General features: G+C 42.9%; 1 protein-coding gene across 2 annotated transcripts in view; it reads left to right on the top strand.

Annotated features, from left to right (window-relative positions):
- The window catches only part of COL4A2 (collagen type IV alpha 2 chain), a 196,129-nt gene that overhangs the window by 63,473 nt on the left and 113,131 nt on the right, over positions 1-19,525 (top strand). The gene's annotated exons all lie outside the window — the stretch shown is intronic.

Genomic DNA, 19,525 nt, shown 5'->3' with positions numbered 1-19,525 from the left:
AGGCTGAAGGCCACCCACCTCCCTTTCTTATTTGCTTTGCTGGTCCATGCTGCTTTGCCACCCCCACCCCCCTGAGTATGCAGCTGAAGCCTAACTGCCCTCTGCCTGGGTGATGTTTGAGCACTTGACTGGGGGCCAAGTCCAGCAGTAGCCCAGAATCAGCTTCTGGTTAGCCCTCTACTCATTGGGCAAGGTGCGCACGGGGTGTGTTTATGTTGTTGCAGGGAGAGGTTCTTTAGCATCCACCTACAAGTGTTGGGCATAGTAGAATAGAATAGACTTTATTTGCCAACAGGCCATGGCATCAAAGGACAGACAAATTCTGTTGGGCATAGTATTTGCAGGAAATAATTTCTAAAATATAATCTGATCTCAGATTAACCCACCACAGTAAATACCCATTCTGGTTGCTAGGAAGAAATGAAGAGCAGTGGAAAGTTAGGGGAAATGAGGTGTTTAGAACTATGAAGATTCAAGGACTACAAAATGAGATGGAAGCTGAAAAAAATTATAAGCAGTAATTCATTAGGACCCCACGGATTCCTCTCACCTGGTGTCCAAACAACTCATGCATCAATCACAGCTCTGAAAACACTGAGAGACAGGAGTAGTGAAGCTAGCTCACCATCTCACAGCGATGACTTGGAATTTGCCTACACATTTTGCATTGTATCTTTCCTTCTAAGATATATATCAGCTCAGAGTCCAGACCCACTTCTGACTTGCAAACCCAGCACATTGGTCGTCTCTCTACTTGTTATTAGCAGCCTTGCACGGCCATCCAAGATGGCATAAGAATCCTTCCTGGCCACTAGGGGGCAGCCAAGCTGTGACCTGGTGTGACCCTGATCGGGTGGGAGGGATATGTAATGGCTTCATGAGACTGAGACACGTATGATGACATCTTCCAGAGATTATACTACCAAATCTCACGAATCTCAGCAAATCCATCTTGCCAGATGTTCCTATCCATTGCACAATTTCTTCACCCTCAGTCCATCTCAGCTGCAATGCCCTGTAAGTTCCCCCAAGCGCACACCCCAACCGTGGGATGGGGGAAATAGATCATCCCCCCTCCAGCAGGCCTTGTCACAGTTTAGGGACCAGGGGTGGCAAGTTGTTGATTAAAAAGATAATTTGAGTAGAAAAACAGCTCAAATAAGACATTTTTCAGCAGGAAAATTGCCATGGTGGGAAGGGTTAAGCAGCTCCCACACACACTGTTCCCAGTTGTACCTTTCTGCAGCTGCTTGCTGTTAAGAAGAAAATAAATATGGAAAACATCAGGAAACTTGCACATATCTGCCATGTAACATCCAGTTTGGCTCTAACGAAAATGGTATTACTAAGAAAGCGTGAATTTATTCAGATGGCAGTGGTGCAAGAGGTGCAAGAGATGTATTCATTTTCAGAAGCAAAGTAATTCCCTGATATTGGGGGAATGCCAGAAGCTGACTTTTTCACATTTATCAGCCAGTATGGATGTGAAGTGTCAGACTACATAAACTATTCTAAGCAGAAATTATGGAAACAATCCATTTACAGGACAAAAAGGCACATGATATAATACTAGCATGGTGGTTAAATGTTTAAGATTCCCCCCCCTCATTTATTTTTGCACAGAGAGGGTCAAAGAAAAGTAAGCAAACTTTGAGAGACTACAAATATTTGTGACGAGGGGGGAAAGCAACAACCCAGAGCCTTTTCACAGAGGGAAAGACAAAAATTTAAGTAACCTTAGGAGAGTTAATCAAAATAATTCAATACATGCTAATGACTTAAATTGTTGACATTGCTGAAGCAGAACACAATTTACAAATTAGGAAGCTAAAGTAAAGCAGGAAATTCCAGAGAAAGAATTTCACATTTGCTAGTAAACAGAGAACAAACTGAAGTCCTAATGGAAATAAATGATCATTTGATTATCTAGCTGGCTTAAATACTGCTTTCATTGTTCTAGATAACGAAAGGGCAGACTGTTGAATCAATAGCTACCTAACATTACTAAGGGCCGCCCTGACACATGTACTGCAATGAAATGAAATGAAAATGTTATGCACAAATTAATTAAATAACCGTATTAACAAAACTATTAAATGTTAACACAATTAGTTACAAGTTACAATTTCACCCGAAAGGGTTCCCAACGAACCATCCTTTTGGGGAACAGACAGGGCAAAGCAGAATATCTAAGTGCACATGAGCACAGTGTGATCTTTTGTCCTCGACAGCTTCACCCCTGTTCTTTTAATTATTCCAGTGACCTGAAATGCTTTATACTGTGATGCCAATAAAGGTATTTGATTTGATTAGTTATAAGTTAAATATAATTGAATGTGTGTGACATGCACAAATGATCACACTAAAACCCAAAGCAAAGTTGAAACTACTTCATGAAATTGCCCTATGTCTGCAAAAGGCAGAGCTGCTGGAAATGTTAAAGTTAACATTTAAGGACTCCTGAAAGACAGGCATATGTCACAAGAATCCTATGTAGGCCTGTATAGAAACAAGCCTCACTGGGTGCAATTGGACACACGGCAGCCTCCTCTTCCTGTAAATGGGAGTTCTGTTGTGAAAGAGCCACCATGGTTGTCTCTTCAGTCTCTCCCTCCCCTCCCTACCCCCAGCAATAGGGGAGTATAGAGTGGCTTGCTTACAGATCCCTGAAAGTCCCATATTCTGCTGTGGCAACCATCTATGCAACCTGGTATGTGCTGCACTATCAAGGGCTCCTTCATTTGTGCCCCCATGTAAGATGGCCTTTCCCTACTCAGAATAGCCTTCAGTGGTTGATGCAGCTCCTGGGAACGGCTACTCTCAGTTGACCATGGAGGGAGGGAGGAGCCCCATGAGATGACCTTTCTCCAGAGCTGATTGGGTGGCCCTGTGGCAGCTATCTTTATAAAGGAATCTTACTCATCCACCCAATAAGTTGTTACTATATTGCACTGGATAGCTCAGTTGGTTAGAACATGGTCTGATAACGCCAAGGCTGCAGGTTCAGCCCCCATATAGGACAGCTGCATATTCCTGTATTGCTGGGGTTGGACTAGATTATCCTCAGGGTCCCTTCCAACTTCACAATTCTATAATTTTATATACTAATTCAAGTTAGTTGCATAATACTCAGCAGTCCTACTTGTAATCTCAATTTTATAATAATATTTTAAATTGTATTTTTAGCCATTTTATTTTAATCAGGGTTTTAGTAAGAACAGAATGTTACAGATTTTCATACCACTGTCATGTAAGCTACATTTGTGGTTCCAAAGATGCTAAACAAATTTTATAAATGGTGTTGTTTGTGGATGTACTCTGCAGATTTAAAAACACATTAATGAGATTTACAGAAGAATTCTTGCCTAAGTTACTTTGACCTTATCCTGCTCTGTAGACTTTTTTCTTGCTGCAATTTGGACCAATTCTTTTGGGATCAAGCCATCAAGTCTCTCATGCTCTTTGACTTCATTTTAACTATGAATGGCACATTCTTTGAACACTTACAACAGGATTCTATACAGTGTGGATGTGGGATAAGCATGTGAAATAGAGGGAAAATATTGAAATGCTATTCCCTGTCGGTCCAGTCATACATTCTCCATTCCATTTCCCATGCTATTCCTTAGCTGGTTTATCATAAGAGATTTTCTAGCTATGATAAATTAAACCCCACTTTAGAATAGGAATGGGCTTTCTACAGGGTGCAGGGAGGCTGGATACCCAGTTCCACAGCTGTAGACATAAATGTAAAATCTGTTTCCATTTTGACTATGTCCCTGAACAACTGACGTAACTGCTGCGTGGAATTATTTGAGAGTCGTAATTTGACACCAAGGACTAAATCTCAATTGAGCAATAAAAGTTCAGTGAAAACTAATTCCTCCTTCTTGGGACAGGAAGGTGCTTACTCTTCTTCACTTATTGACTGCATTCAGATGACATGTCGAACCGGAGGGGATGAGAATTTGCCCCACATGCATACACTCTGGCAGAACTTAAGGAAAACAAGGGAAGATGTCTGCTTTGGCCGCAGCAACACACGCCTTTGTTGCATCCCCCTTGGACTACTGCCTTGCGCCCTGTATGGGGCTGCCTCAGAAAAGGGCTCTGCGACTTTGTGGGGCTCCCAGAACTGCAGCCAGGCTGGAGAGCAGGCTGGCCAGAGACAGCAGGCAACTGGTGGCTGTCTGCTTCCTGGCACAATGCAAAGTGTGGCTTATCACCTATAAAGCCCAATGTGCCATCGGAAAGACCATATTCCTTCATAAGAACTTGCCTGGGCTCTGATCGCTTCTAGGCAAACCCTTCTCTTGGTCCTGCCATCCTCACAGGCATGCTGGAGGGGGAGGGAGTGGGAGAGGGCCTTCTCAGTGGTAGCTGCTCCCAGGCAACTTTGGAACTCCCTGCCTAGGGAAGCCAGACTGGCTCCCTCCTTGCTGTCCTGCCAGCAGGTGAAGATCTTCTTGTTCCAGCAGGCTTTGGGGAACTGACCGCCTTTGGTGACTGCTGGTGGCGTGCTGTTTTTGTTGTGCTTGCTAGTTTTAAATAGATTATAGGCATATATATATGTGTGTATGGTTTCAATTTTATTAATGTTTCCTTGTTTTTTAAAGATTGTCTCCCCCCCCCCAATATTTTCAACTATTCTTATTTTATCTGTAAGCTGTCTTGAGTCCCTTTCAGGGGAAAAGGAAGTATAGAAATATTTATTTATTTATTATCCTCTAACAAATGGCATTCTGATATTCCCATAGGCTGAGGTCACACTGAGGAGATTATTGTGCCATTTTTCTCATGGTGGCAGGTTCCTATTTGTCAGCCTGATAATTAACTGCAAGGTGGAACAAGGCAGGGTAGAAGACGCTCTTTGTAATTAAACATATACATTCCAGACTGCCATAGAAAAATCCTTATTTTAATTGCATAGAGAAACAGAAAAGTCAAATCTTGTGGTTTCAAAGAAATAGCTAGTAATAGATTTCTTTCAAATCAAAGTAAAGAACAAATGGGTTCACATTAATAAAATAATTTCACATAAAATAAATAGTGGATCTAGAAGGTAGATGAAAAGGTATTCAGTATAAATAAGCACTGTGTTTTAGGAGGATGGATCCAATAGTAAAAAGAAAGGATCATAAAAACAGCTCACTTGGGAGCAAGGGATGAGGGAGCTTGGGAAAGGCCGATGGAACTGCTATTCTTAGGTGCGACCACAGTTAACTTAACATCTGAATGTTGCAGAAGTATGGGGGTTGTTGTTGTTTAGTCGTTTAGTCGTGTCCGCCTCTTCGTAACCCCCTGGACCAGAGCACGCCAGGCACTTCTGTCTTCCACTGTCTCCTGCAGTTTGGTCAAACTCATGCTGGTAGCTTCGAGAACACTATCCAACCATCTCGTCCTCTGTCGTCCCCTTCTCCTTGTGCCCTCCATCTTACCCAACATCAAGGTCTTTTCCAGGGAGTCTTCTCTTCTCATGAGGTGGCCAAAGTATATGCCTGTTGTCTTTGTCCAGGAGTTTTCTTGGCAGGGATACTGGAGTGGCTTGCCGGTTCCTCCTCCAGGTGGATCACGTTTGATCAAAACTCTCCACTATGATCTATTCATCTTGGCATAGTTCATAGCTTCTCTGAGTTATTCAAGCCCCTTCGCCAGGGCAAGGCAGTGATCCATGAAGGGGAGTATGGGGGACCGAGAGATAAAAACAGTTCTTGCTCTCTACTTATTTCCCCTTCACTTGCTCCTCTGTCTCAAGCATTTGAACCATGTTCTCCCACATCTGAAAATTCAGCACCATATTTCTTGAATGTGTTTAGGTAAGTACGGGTGTACTGTTCTTTCAAAGACTTCTGTAAAAAATAAAATAAATAAATCTTATAGGCAACTACAGAGTTTACAGCATTTCATTTGTTAATTTTGGGCCTACTGGTGTGACTATACATACAGCCCTCAGAAGGCAAATATTTCTTGAACAAGCAATGCCTGCCATGAAAGTGGAATTCCTTCTCACTGGGGGAGAGGAATGCCTACTTGCATCGCTTACTGGGGCTGATTTTGTCCTTACCATCCATGGTCATAGCATTGCTCAAAGTTCTGCTGCCAAGAGCACGTCATATTCCTGTAAACATTTGAAGAGAGCTCAAATCTCTTTAGAGAAGCTCCCCTGCTGACTGTGTTTTGCTCTGTCAGGAGATGCTTTATAGCTCCAGATTCATAAATGTGTCAGAGGACACCATGATTGTTTTTTGCAGAGCAGATTTCTAACACCTTCCCCAATTGCTCATACATCATAACTGAGAATAGTAGCTCTTTCTCACTTTTTTGCTGAAGGCTGGAAACGTAATACGTTGTTATTAACTTATGTGTTAATCACACCCCAGTCCTGCCTCATCCATTCACCATCAGCGCAATGTTTTTTCTTTCCATGGTTATCGAAGCCCATTCTCTCAGAGACCCATAAAGAGGAACCTGCATAGCATAGAGGCACGGGAGAAGCGGGGTGGAAATGCCGAGCAGTCAGAGGAAAACCCAGTCTGTGCTGTTTAGCCACAGTTTTTATCAAGACTGACACTTGCAATGGGGCTGGTGACTTGAGGACATGTTTGGGACTTTTTTGGGTGGGGCAGACTCCACTAAATTTTGCAAATGCTCCCCTTTTGTGATTTCAGGGAGCCTGTAAAGAGGAATAATACTTTCCCCCTCTTAGGAGGGGGTGGAAGCAATAGCCATACGCTCAGTAAGCTCAAGTGCTTCAGCTACAATAGCAGCCACTTTCCCATGCTCCTCCTCAACATGTAGAACAATCACAGCTCCACTGCACCCTCCTGGCCACCCAGAGTGAAGGCAAGGTGGTACAGGAAAGGTTGGCCATGTTCATCTTTGGTGACACTGCCCAAATTCCAGAAGCAAATGGCTATTTAGTATGGTGATGCCACAATATTCACCCTGTGTTCACTGATTGGCTGTTGTGAGGAGGAAGCGGCTGTAGTGAATAACATACATTATTGCTGAAGTGCTTAGAAGTGCAAAAAGGTGAACTTTGAGTGTCTTAATAGATAATATTTTCCATCCAAAGATCAGAATATTTAGTGCAGCCCTAATGAAGTGATATGGGAATCGCTTGCAATTGGAACATACAATGACTTGATTGGCAGGACTTTAGGTAGCAGAAAGAGAATAACTTTTTGAAACCTGTGAGATAGTTTTTATTGACAGGTGATATAAAAATCTAATAACTAGCCAGCTGAGCAAGCAGCCTGATGAGAGCAAGTACAGCCAAGAGCTGACTTCTACTGGGACTTCAGCACCTTGGTGCAAGGAGTGAAACATTTGGCTAGGGATTACTAGTTTTTTGTGTTCATGAAAAGCAGAGGTAAAGGTAGATGGTAGAAAAAGTGAGTCATAACAACATTACTGAGAGCCTAACATGTACTGGGACAGTAGCAACATTCCTGTAGTTGAGCCACAACATTTCTTCTGGTTCCATGTGTTGCCTATGAAGGAGTCGTTGGATCCACCTGTTCAAAATATGCTTATGATGCATTGTTCCGAAAACAAAACATCATTACGTTAGTTGTGGCTGTTTGAGAGCTCTGGAAATGTAGGCAATCCAGTGCATGTTAGCAGGGAAAAAAGCTGACAGCATTATTTTGTCACAGCTGTTATTTGTAAGTAACTGAACAGGAGGCAGAATGGAGCATGACTGAAAATAATCTGGACAATTATATTCAATGGTTGTGAATGAATAGCCTGTTTGTGTGAAAACGGAAGGAGGAGTATGTTGGAATGGGGTAGGAGAGTTTATACAATTGGCTCTGTATTTCATGTCCCATAATTTAAATATTGATATTATGTCTCATCTGTTGTGAAGATATTTGGTGTACTTTCTTGAGAAATGTTTAGATTCTACTGATTCCATGTACAATATTGTGCTATATATTTATACAAATTCTAAATGCTAGTGATTTCTAAAGCAGACGTTACTTGATCTCCTAAAATGCTTTATACACTAATCTTAAACAAATTATGTAAAAGCCATCTCTTCTGAAACCAACAGCACAGTCCTTACCACACCTACTCAGAAGAAAGTCCTACTGAATTCAGTGGGGCTTACTCTCAAGTAGGTTGAGTTATGATTGCAGCCTAAAGTATTTTCACAAAGTGCATTTAAGATTATAGTTTGTCTCCCATCAGCATCCCAGACACAATATTTGGTTAATGCTTTGGAACTTTGATCAAAAATGGGTTATTTTTAAAATTCACATTTTATTCAGCGAGACATTGTTTGCCATGGCCTCTTTTTAGTGTGACATTTACAAGTTCGTTGTTATTAGTATGAGTGGGCTCTTCTTGTATAATAATTGTTGCTGATGAAAGTGTTACTGAAAGGCATTCAAGGAAGAAAATAATAAAATGGATCATGTATAATGAAAATCGTTATTACAAGTTATATGCAACTGGCTAAATTTCTGGCTTATCTATGAAAGCATCCTTATGAAAGAAAGTTGCAACACAGGAAGTGAAATAGACATGCGTTCTGATATTTCTATTTTTTCAGTAACCCTTTGTCTTTCTTCACATGAAGTCTTCTGCATCTACCCGAACACTGGGTCAAGCAAGGCCAAGCCCCACCGGCCTTGCTTAGGACACTCCTCATCCCGAGTGCAGCTGGTTTCATTTTGGGATTCAAGATTTCAGATGCTTGCATCATCCCAGTCTCTCTTTTTTCATTCAAGATACAGAAAGACTGGCCTCTGGGGTGCCAGGTGCTGCCTCTCACTCTGCTGACTTTGGCCGCCTCCAGCTGCAGAATGGTGGGGACTCTGCTCTGAGCCTGCATGTAGGCAATATCATCCCCTGAAGTTCTGTATGCACTGCCAGTTAGTTATGGGGAAGGAAATAGACTGAGGTCCAGCGCCGAGGGCCTTCTGGCGGTTCCCTCACTGCGAGAAGTGAGGTTACAGGGAACCAGACAGAGGGCCTTCTCGGTAGTGGCACCCTCCCCGTGGAACGACCTCCCAGTAGATGCCAATCAAATAAGCAACTATCTGACTTTTAGAAGACATCTGAAGGCAGCCCTGTTTAGGGAACTTTTTGATGTTTAATGCTGTACTTTGTTTTTAATATTTTATTGGGAGCCTCCCAGAGTGGCTGGGGAAACCCAGCCAGAAGCGTGGGGTATAAATAATAAAATTATTATTATTATTATTATTATTATTATTATTATTATTAGTCTAGTAAACAGATTCCTGGTAAACACTTCCAATTGAACTTTTTTTTAAAAAAGCATTTGATGTTTTTATTTATATTAACACACAAACACAGTTTACACCGTACATATTGCACACTACAGCCCAATGTTCACTAAAGTACTAACACACTTCCAAATTAAAGTTATGTTTTTATAATATTCTATAAAAATTCATATTATATTGCAAATTATTTAATTGTGTATGATGTAAATAATCAAATGCCACTTCATTACCTTTTCTGCCCACTTTTCCTTCTGCTTCTAGTTTCCAGAGACAACTTTCATTTGTACTAGCCTCTGGCTTGCTCTGGGGTCTGGTTTCTTTATTTATATAGACCCCTTACTATAAAAATTACCGTATTTTTCGCTCTATAGGACACACTTTTCCCCCTCCAAAAATGAAGGGGAAATGTGTGTGCATCCTATGTAGTGAATGCAGGCTTTCGCTGAAGCCTGGAGACCGAGAGGGGTCAGTGTGCACCGACCCCTCTCGCTCTCCAGGCTTCAGGAAGCTATCCGCAAGCCTTCGGAGCCCGGCGGGAGTTCCCGCTGGGCTTCCAAGGCTTGCGGATAGCAGGCTGTAGCCCGAATCCCGGGGAGCACAGCGCTGTGCACCCCGGGCTTTGGGCAGCTATCCGCAAGCCTTCGGAGCCCGGCGGGAGTTCCTTCTGCCAAAGGCGCGCGCAGCCTCTCCCGGCTGAAGAGGTTGTGCGTGGCTAAAGAGGAAGCCAAGACAGTCAGCCAGCGGGATAGATCCCGCTTGCTGTCTTGGCTTCTTTGCTCTGGGGGGGGGATACATTTTTTTTCTTTATTTCCCCCCAAAAAAACTAGATGCGCCCTATGGTCCGGTGCGCCCTATAGAGCGAAAAATACAGTACCTCAAAGGTAGTTTACTGATAGACGTGTCAAACCTCTAAAACATAAATTAAAAACACAAATGTCTACAGAATACAACCATGTAAAAGAAGGCTAAATTCCTTTATTAAAATATGGAGCAGTACGAGCTATCAGTTTGTCCCAGCAGATGCTCGCTGCTGAGGTCAGCAGGCCATGTGCTGCGCTGGCCCTGGAGTGTTTTCAGTGCCAGTGCCAGGGTCAGTGGCTAGCTATGCTGCAGCCAACTGCCCCATGATTCCCAGGTGCCAGCAACCGTGGCTCTCCCCAGGTGCCCCTTGCCTTCGCCTCTTCCCACTGCCCAGCGTCACAGCAGCTGTCTGGCACGACTCCTCCGCTCTTCCGGCAATGCTCTCCTGACTTGCCTCCTTCATCATTGCCGCCACTGCTCTCCAGGTCCCTCCTCCTGTGCAACTCTTGCATTGAGCAAACATCCACCTTGAAACGGTGTGGCAACCCTGAGTGCCTGCTACCTCTGCTCTTACAGAGTCCTCAGCTGCTTGGCAAAGACTCTCCACCTGGGTCTTGGCTCCATTGGTTTCAGGTGCTGGCCTGGCTCTTAATTGGCTTCAGGTTGTAATTCATGCGCTCAATCTTGCACTCCTTTGGACAGGCTGCCCCTGTGGTTCTGCCCTCCAAATACTCCTCCTGGACCTTGGAAACAGTGTGGGCAGGAGAGTTATGTTCCTCCAGGGTCCTAGCGCCCTCCTCGCTGGGTGGAGGGCTGTATGATCTCTCCTTCGCTGTGCTCCTGGTATTCTATGCCCTCATCCACCAGTTCCTCTGACACCTCTCTGTGTTCCACGGGGGTGCTGAGGTCTTCTGGCCTGCTGCCCTCCTAGGGGTCACCCTTGTCCTGCCAGTCCCTCTATGCTGTCAGGTGGCTTCTCAGGAGCGAGGAGTTGGCGAGGATTGCCTCCCACCGACAACCTCCACAACTAGCAGAACGGTGCTGGGTACAACTCTGGACCTGTGCCATGGCACTGGGCTATAAAGAGGACTGCGATGTTTGGACAAGGTGAGGGATTATTTTAATCCCTAATTATCCAGGCATATTAAAATTTGATTCTGCACTACTTGAGCTCATTTATATTGTACATTTCAAAAAGGCATTTTTAATCCTTCAGAATTTGCAGTTTTTTTGTTCCGTTTTCATGTTGTGGTATCTGTTTTGAAAGAAGCAGATTTGTTTCTTTATTCATTTCCCCTCATACAACCTCTTTTTCTTTCCCATAAAATACACTACATAAAACATGCCTTCAGATAGGCATTTTTTATTTTTCTTATCACATCTTCCTTAATACTGTTTTTGCCATGTTTGATACAAATAAAGACAACAATATTTCAGATGATAACTTCTAGCCTACATTAGCTGCATTCTCACTAAAAAGCACCAGCAAAGCATTTTATTGAGTAAAAGAAATATCTTATGGGTGATGTGCACCTAAAACTTGCTCAAGCACCAAGAGGGATAGCTAGAGTATGTTTGGCAAAACCTGCCTCCAATAGGCTCCTTTGGGAGGAAGGGTGGGGTATATAACAGCAGCAGCAGCAACATTTTTACCAGGCTCACCCAGCTACTCTGGGTGGCTTACAGCACATATAAAAAATTGTAAAACATCAGACATTAAAAAATTCCTGATACAGGGAAAATAATTTTTAAAAAATTAATGATGATAATGATAATGATGATGTAGCACGTGAACTCAGCTGGGTATTATGGCAAAACCTCCCTGTTTCTTGGAGGGACGAGACACATTTCATTTGATTTTGAGAGGGGAAGAGTTTGATGTTGTTTCTTTGGCATTTCCTTCGACAATTTGATAGTGACACAACTGCCTTTGTATAATGCTCCATTAAAATTCTTCCTGACTTGAGTAATCCTCATGGGACTATGAGAATCCTGAAAGTTTGGAATTAGTTTCATGTTTACAATTCATCTGATCTGACCATGGGTAAAAACCAAATTGAGAATTATCCAGAAATTCAGAAGGAAAGAAATGCAGCCATCTGGTTTTCTAATCACCCCCACACCCCCGGGATTTGTGCAAGTACATGTTGCTAAACAGTTTTAACAATAGGCAGTGGGAAAAACTACTCTCCACTTACTCATAAATGGAAGATTTTGCCTTTTTATAAACACTATTATGTTTACAGCACAAGTTAAATTAATCCCCTGTTCTCATTTTCTTCTCTTGTTCAGCTGAACAATAATGACGTACATAGTTTCATATTTTTATGTAACAATATTATAATACATGAACATGTTTAAACACTGAATGGCAGAGGTTTTCAACCTTTTTGAGTCCATGGCTCCCTTGACCAACTACATTCTTTCTGCCCGTGACACCCCTGACCATCATTCGAGGCACCCCAGGGTGCCGTGGCATACTGGTTGAAAACCACTGCTCTATGGCCATCTTGGTTTCCAGTTGCTCTGCCAACCTCAGGTGATTCTCAAGGCACTGATATGGCCTGTCCCAGCCTGTTGGCTTCCTCCTCAGGCTTGTCAGCAGGAAACTCCTTGAGCTCCTCTAACCCATTGTCCTGACCCAGCCAGCCCCTCCAAGATGTCTCCTGGGGACTCAGGACACTAAATAGGATTTGAAAGTCAAGCCTAGTCTCAGCAATATAAGAGCTGTTTATTCTGTTGCTGAGCTGTTACTAAACAAAGCTGTCTTGTTATTTAAACCCTTAGGTCTTGGACAATCTCTTTGGTCTTGGGCAATTACTTTTCTGACTGTAGCCGTATTTGGACGTTCATCCTCCTTGCATGTCAACAGGTCTGCAGAGGAGAGCAGGATGCCTTTCTAAGCCCTGCCTGATCTGGCACATCACTTTGACCATGCTAACAGCCCTCTGTGAGTGTGCGATCAAAGATCTGAAGATGGGAGCCTCATTGAATCTCCCTGCATAATTTGGAATCCTGGCTGGTTCTACACTGCATGGAGAGCCTCCACAAGTACAAGAGGTTTTCCACACCTGGCCTTCGTCCTCCATACATGAATGGAGGCGTGGCAGAATGTGATGGTGGGAGTAGGATCAGCAAGCAGAGCCCCAAACTCCCTCCATGGAATTCTAATTACATGAAAGGAGAATATAAATGGGTCTTATCTGCAGGTCTCTCTCTCTCTCTCTCTCTCTCTCTCTCTCTCTCTCTCTCTCTCTCATCCATCCATCCAACATGCTTGCTGGGGAAAATAATCTCCTGACAGACAGTTAACTCTGCCACCTTTGAGAATGTGGCATAACTGAGTCTTCGCTATTACGTAGACATGTTCAACATGAATAGGTCATATAGCACCAGTTCTGCCTGAATGCTTCCAAGCCCAATTCAAAGGGTTGCTTTGGCCTGTGAAGCTTTCTATGGCTCAGGACCGCAATATCTTCTGGAGCGCCTCTCCTGATATGCACCCACGCAGACCCTGAGATCTTATTCTGAGGTCTTTCTCCAGGTTCCTCCTGTGCGGGAGGCTAACAGAGTGGTGACACTGGAGTGGGACTTTTATGTTGTGACTCCCTGTCAGTGGAATGTTCTCCCTTCATTTATATTTTTTCAGTGCCCAGTAAATTTTGATAATGTTTTGTTAATAGTGTCTTGCCCAAGCTTCCTGTGGCTGTTATGGGGTTTTTTCTAATTCACCTGTCTGGGATGAGATCCAGTTTTGCATTGTCTCCAGTCCTTTCTGGAGGGGCAAGTTCAGAAGGAGGTACTGGGGGTGACACTTGTTCACCTCATGGCCAGTGGCATGTGGGGCCTCTCAGGCTTGTTCTCCATGCTATTTTATACATAAAACCACTGTGAAATGTCATCTGGAGTTTTAGGGTACAAAGCCATTAGTAAGCAGGTGACATCACAATCAAAGGAGCTGTCTCTGTTTCAGATCAGTACTGATCTCAGTAATGGATGAGCACAAACAAATGGAAGCTTCAATACAGAGGTACTCCTGGTCAGTTGGAAGGTAGATCAGGGAATAGGGATTTGGCCTGTGTTGGACGGGGTTATACTACTCATCCAGTTCAGTTTAGATGAACTCCCGGATTCTGCCCTGAACCTGGATGCAGTGGCCAGGAGTGCTTTTGTACAATTGCATCTTGTGCACCAACTGTGCCCATTTCTTAAGATGTCAGATCGGACCATAGTAAGGCATGCCTTAGTTACATCCAAGTTGGACTACTGTAATGTGTTCTCTGTAGGGCTGCCTTGGAAAACATTTGGAAGTTTCAGCTATTCCTGAATGCTGTGGCCAGACTCTCGACTGGGGCCGGTTACAGGGGGCATGTTACTCCCTGTAAAAACAACTTCACTGTCTGCTGGTCCATTTCCAAGCACAATTCAGAGTTCTCATTATGACCTAAAAAGCCCTAAATGGCTTGGGCCTGAGTTATCTGAAAGATTGTATTTCCTTACATGAAACTGCCTGACTTCTAAGTTCCTCAGGTGATCACATCACATTGGTCGCATCAACTTCAGAAGTACGTCGGGTGGTGACACAAAAGAGAGCCTTTTCTGTTGTTGCTCCTAGACTGCGGAATTCCTTCCCAAGAGAAATAAGATTGGCTGCTTAAATAGTGTCTGTTAAATTCTTGAAGATTGTTCCCAGCATGTACTATTTAAACAGAAGTAATGAAATTATTCCTTATAGAAACTGCACAGTTCATGTCTGAGATTCTTGTCTAAGATTACAAGTTTGACCACAAGCATAGTTTGGAAATTTCAGTGATCAGTAGCTTTGAAGGAAAATTATGTTCTCATAATGTTTTTAAACAACAACCAAAAAGAACAGATGTTGTTACTGGTGTCTTTAACGCCTCCTGAAAGAAAACATCTGTGTTAAACTTCCTGAACATTCTCGGTCTTGAGAACAACTCCCACACAGCCTGAAAAGGAAGCCATGAGCTGGCCATGCAGTTTTCACTCTTTCCTACAGAGTGTTTTAATGCAGGATACTGGTGCCAGATACTGTCTTTTCTTTAAGAGCTTAATGAACCAAGCAGCATTTATGTATTTGAAAATTTATAACCCACTTTTCTTTATGAACTAGATTAAAAGCCACTCCCCAGAAAAAGGTCACTGAAAGCATTTGAACTCGGATATCAAGCGCTGATTTTTTAAAAGTGGCAAGTGGTGTGCCTTAGCGTTCTGTCTGGGGCCTCTTGTTGTGGCCCCTTAGCAGAGCCAGATTAACTGTCCAGAAAGGGTTGCTAATGGGGTATCAGCAGAAGTGGGCCCAAGGCACTGTGTGCCACAAAGTCTACTTGGGCCTTCATTTTAAACGCTAGATAAATTAGCACCTCCAGGCTCCAAATCCTGTAGCTCTATGCAGGGCTGAAGAACCAGCTGTAGCTCCCTCTTCTCATGACTGAGTTTCACCTCCATGGGCCTCATCCGCTCCATTACCAGGCCCAGGCAGAGCAGAGTTAGCATCCTGTTCTCTGCCATTGCCGCAGAGGCCATGTGTGCTCGGTGGTTGTGTTTCAACTTGCCCTGTATCTCTTTTGACCAATAACATTTCCCTTTCACCTGTTTTGGGTTGAGGTAGCCTAAGGTAACAGCTAGGTCCTCTTGCTCCCTCGTCACATCTCTGAAACCACCCATTTGTTACCCTTTCAGGGAAGCTTTTAATGTTTAACTGACTATTGTATTTTAATATTCTGTTGGAAGCCGCCCAGAGTGGCTGCGGAAACCCAGCCAGATGGGCAGGGTATAAATAATAATAATAATAATAATAATAATAATAATAATAATAATAGTAATAATAATTTATGCCACAAGGTGCCATAGGAAGGCACTGGACATAGTAAAAGATCCATCGCATCCTGGTCACTGTCTCTTCGAGCTCCTGCCATCGGGACAGAGATACAGGACGATGAAGACAAGAACGAGCCGTCTTAAGAACAGCTTCTTCTCCAGAGCGATCTCAGCCCTGAATGGGAAGCCTGGACTTTGAAAGTCATCTAATCTTCCTTGCTGTACTATACTGTATTGTTTTAATTAGTGTTTTTATGGAGCAGTCAAGTAATTTCTTTGTCCCTGAGAGGGGGCAATGACAATAAAGATATTATTATTATTATTATTATTATTATTATTTAAAAATAATAATAATAATATCATCATCATCATCATCATCATCATCATTATCATTATCATTATTTGGTTCCTGTAAAATAGTTTGGTAATTAGGCAAGTTACTCAATAAATTTAGGTCAGAATATTGGGAAAACATGCATGAGTGATAGTTGTAAATCCTATCTAGACAAGTGGCTTGACTAAATTTTTTTAAACCGAAGGAGATGCACACACATGCTTCCTCTTGCCAGGTATGAAAGAGGACCCCATATATTCACAGAGGTCCAGCTGCCATAGATGACAATGGGGAGGCCCAGGTGCCTGCTGGATTCAGGATTGGGGCCAGTGATTCTAATATACACAAGAATAATCCTAAACCAAGATTTTTAAGAGTAATGCTGTATTTTATAAACAAATAGTATATGTTATATTTTTCATTATTCTACTATTGTGATCTTTTGAAACTATTTTATGTGACTTGTGATGTGAAAATTAAGATAAAAAATACTTAGAATATTCAAATTGGTGACATTATATGGTGACATGATTATTTTCCAAAAGATGAAATAGTCTGGGGAAGCATCTGATAAATTAATTTGAATCATGAGAAAGGAGAGGCCTCTTCAGTTGTTTGGATGACTGTCTAATTTACTGCTCACAAACAAGAACATGACTTTTGGGAACTCAGTAGAGAGAATTCCTTAGCGGGCACTTTTATGAGGATTTAATGTTAATTTTGACCTTATTTGCAATTTTAAAAATCATTCTAAGGGCTGAATCACCTCCCTGGAATTAGTTTAATTTCCTGGGAGTAAATGTCATATGTCTGGATGACTCAGTTTAAATGAACAGTAAATTACATGACCATTAGACTAAACATGGTGAGATTTTCTTCTTTAGCATTTTAGAAAAATAAATTTAAAATTTGCCTTTATTTTTCATGTACAGTGGTACCTCTACTTACGAATTTAATTCGTTCTGGAGGTCCGTTCTTAACCTGAAACTGTTCTTAACTAGAGAACAGAACATTCTTTTGCTAATGGGGCCTCTTGCTGCTGCTGCGCCGCTGGCACACGATTTCTGTTCTCATCCTGGGGCAAAGTTCTCAACTCAAGGTAACTCTTCCAGGTTAGCAGAGTTTGTAACCTGAAACGTTTGTAACCTGAGGTGTTTATAACTCAAGGTATAAGCTTTAATTTCTGGAAGCGAATGAATGCAGCAGTGTCTAAAGGTCCAACATATTAATTAGAGCAGCAAAAGAGACAATTTCTGGACCCCTTTCCACGTATCACCATGCTTAGTATCAAACTGTTTCTTGATCATCCCTAGACCCTCATTATGCAAGGGGGGGTATGCTGTCACTCTACCTTATGCTCTTATGCTCATCCAGCCCAGAAGGGAAGGGAAACCCAAACTACCCAAATGCAGCAAATCAGTAGGAAAAGTGGCAGGCATGCCCACCACACCCCTAGAAACTCCACTAGTGCACCCCCAACATGGCAAAACCCCAAATGCACAGAGACGGAGGGAGCCAGCCACTCAGGAGGCAGCACCGCAGAAAGAGACAGCCAGGCCAGGGACCTCTAGGGGAGCCTGTGGCCTTGTCTGCTGAAGCACAAAACACACACCTAAGAGTGTGGAGCAACTCCCCTTGCATTTGGGACCTTTAAATTTAGAGAAAAGGCAAGTAAGAGGCAACATGGTAGAAGTTTATAAAACTGTGTGTGGCATGAAGAAAGTGGACAGAGAAAAGTTTTTCTTCCTCTCTCATAACACTAGAACTTGTGGATGTCCAATGAAAGTGAATGTTGAAAGATTCAGGACAGATAACACAGCGCAGAGTTAAACTATGGAACTCTCCCCCACAAGAGGCAGCGATGGCCACCAGCTTGGATGGCTTTAAAAGAGAATCAGGCGGATTCATGGAGGACAAGAGGGCGACCAACTACTATTGGCCACAGGGGAGGCAGCCATGCTTCTGAATACCAGTGGCTGGAAACTGCAGAAGGGGAGAGTTGCTCTTGTTTGTGGCTTTCCCTTTGGGGCAATTGGTTGGCCACTGTAAGGACAGGAGGCTGGACCAGATGGCCCCCTGGGCAGATCCAGCAGTCCTTCCAATGTTCCTATGAAAAGCTAGCAAGGGAATCACCATGTCCATGAATAGCTGCAACAGCTGCTTTGGCACCCATGTTATTGCAACATACTCCTAGGAGCCCTGGGTCAAATCTCTCCTACAGGGAACATTTTGCTCCCCCACATCTGTGGAGTAGTTTGGGCTTCTGACACTGTTTAATGAATACCTGAGATGGCAGTAGATTAACAGTAACTCTTCTCTTGTCTAAATACAACTTCCCAACACAACCTCATCAGACTTATTAATGCACACTTTCCTTTGTGCTTCAGTCCTTCTGTTCTGGTCTCATTTTTCATGCTAGACCACATGAGGCATTGCCCATGTAAGGCAATGTCTGTTTATTCAGGATCATATTTCATTACACAAGACATTGCTTTCCTTCCTGTAATATATGGCAACAAGAGGCCGGCTGTTGGTAACCATTTTAGGGACAAATCTTCTTGCCTAAGAGTCACGGTGACGTGGGAACAGACTAAACTAATGCCTCCTTCCAAGCCTGACCTACTTGCCTACTAAACAGTCTTGCACTTCAAACTGTAATGAATTTAGTGGAAGTATTCCTTAAAAGTGCATTTGTGGTTCTAGTTTTCTGGTGTTACTATTGATGATGAGTGGTTGATGAGTGCCATCTACAGGTCTATTTTAAAGATAAAACTTTCAAAATGTAAAGGATCTATTTTATTTTTTTATTTTGTATTTTTATGTTGTGACGCACCCTGTGATCTTCTGATGAAGGGTGGTATACAACTTTAATAATAATAATAATTTATCTGTTTTGTCATCTGTAATAAATGGCCTTAGCCCTATACACCTGAAGGAGTATCTCCACCCGCCTCATCCCGCCTGGACACTGAGCTCCAGCTCCAAGGGCCTTCTGGCGCTTCCCTCCTTGCGAGAAGTGAGGTTGCAGGGAACCAGGCAAAGGGCCTTCTCGGTAGTGGCGCCTACCCTGTGGAATGCCCTCCCACCAGATGTCAATGACACGAGTAATTATATAACATTTAGGAAACATCTGAAGCTTTTTAAGGTTTAATGTCCTATTATGTTTTTATATATGCTGGAACTGCCTAGAGTGGCTGGGGCAACCCAATCAGATGGGCAGGATACAGACAGACAGAAGAATGCAGGGCAAAGTGGCGCATCTGTGCACGCGTGTGGAGCTGTTTGCACTTCTGCA

The sequence above is a fragment of the Podarcis filfolensis genome (genome assembly GCF_964270895.1).
Source record: "Podarcis filfolensis genome assembly, chromosome: 3".
Classification (NCBI taxonomy): Eukaryota; Metazoa; Chordata; class Lepidosauria; order Squamata; family Lacertidae; genus Podarcis; species Podarcis filfolensis.
The sequence above is the reverse complement of the archived record's forward strand: the minus strand, read 5'-3'. Positions and strand labels throughout refer to the sequence as shown.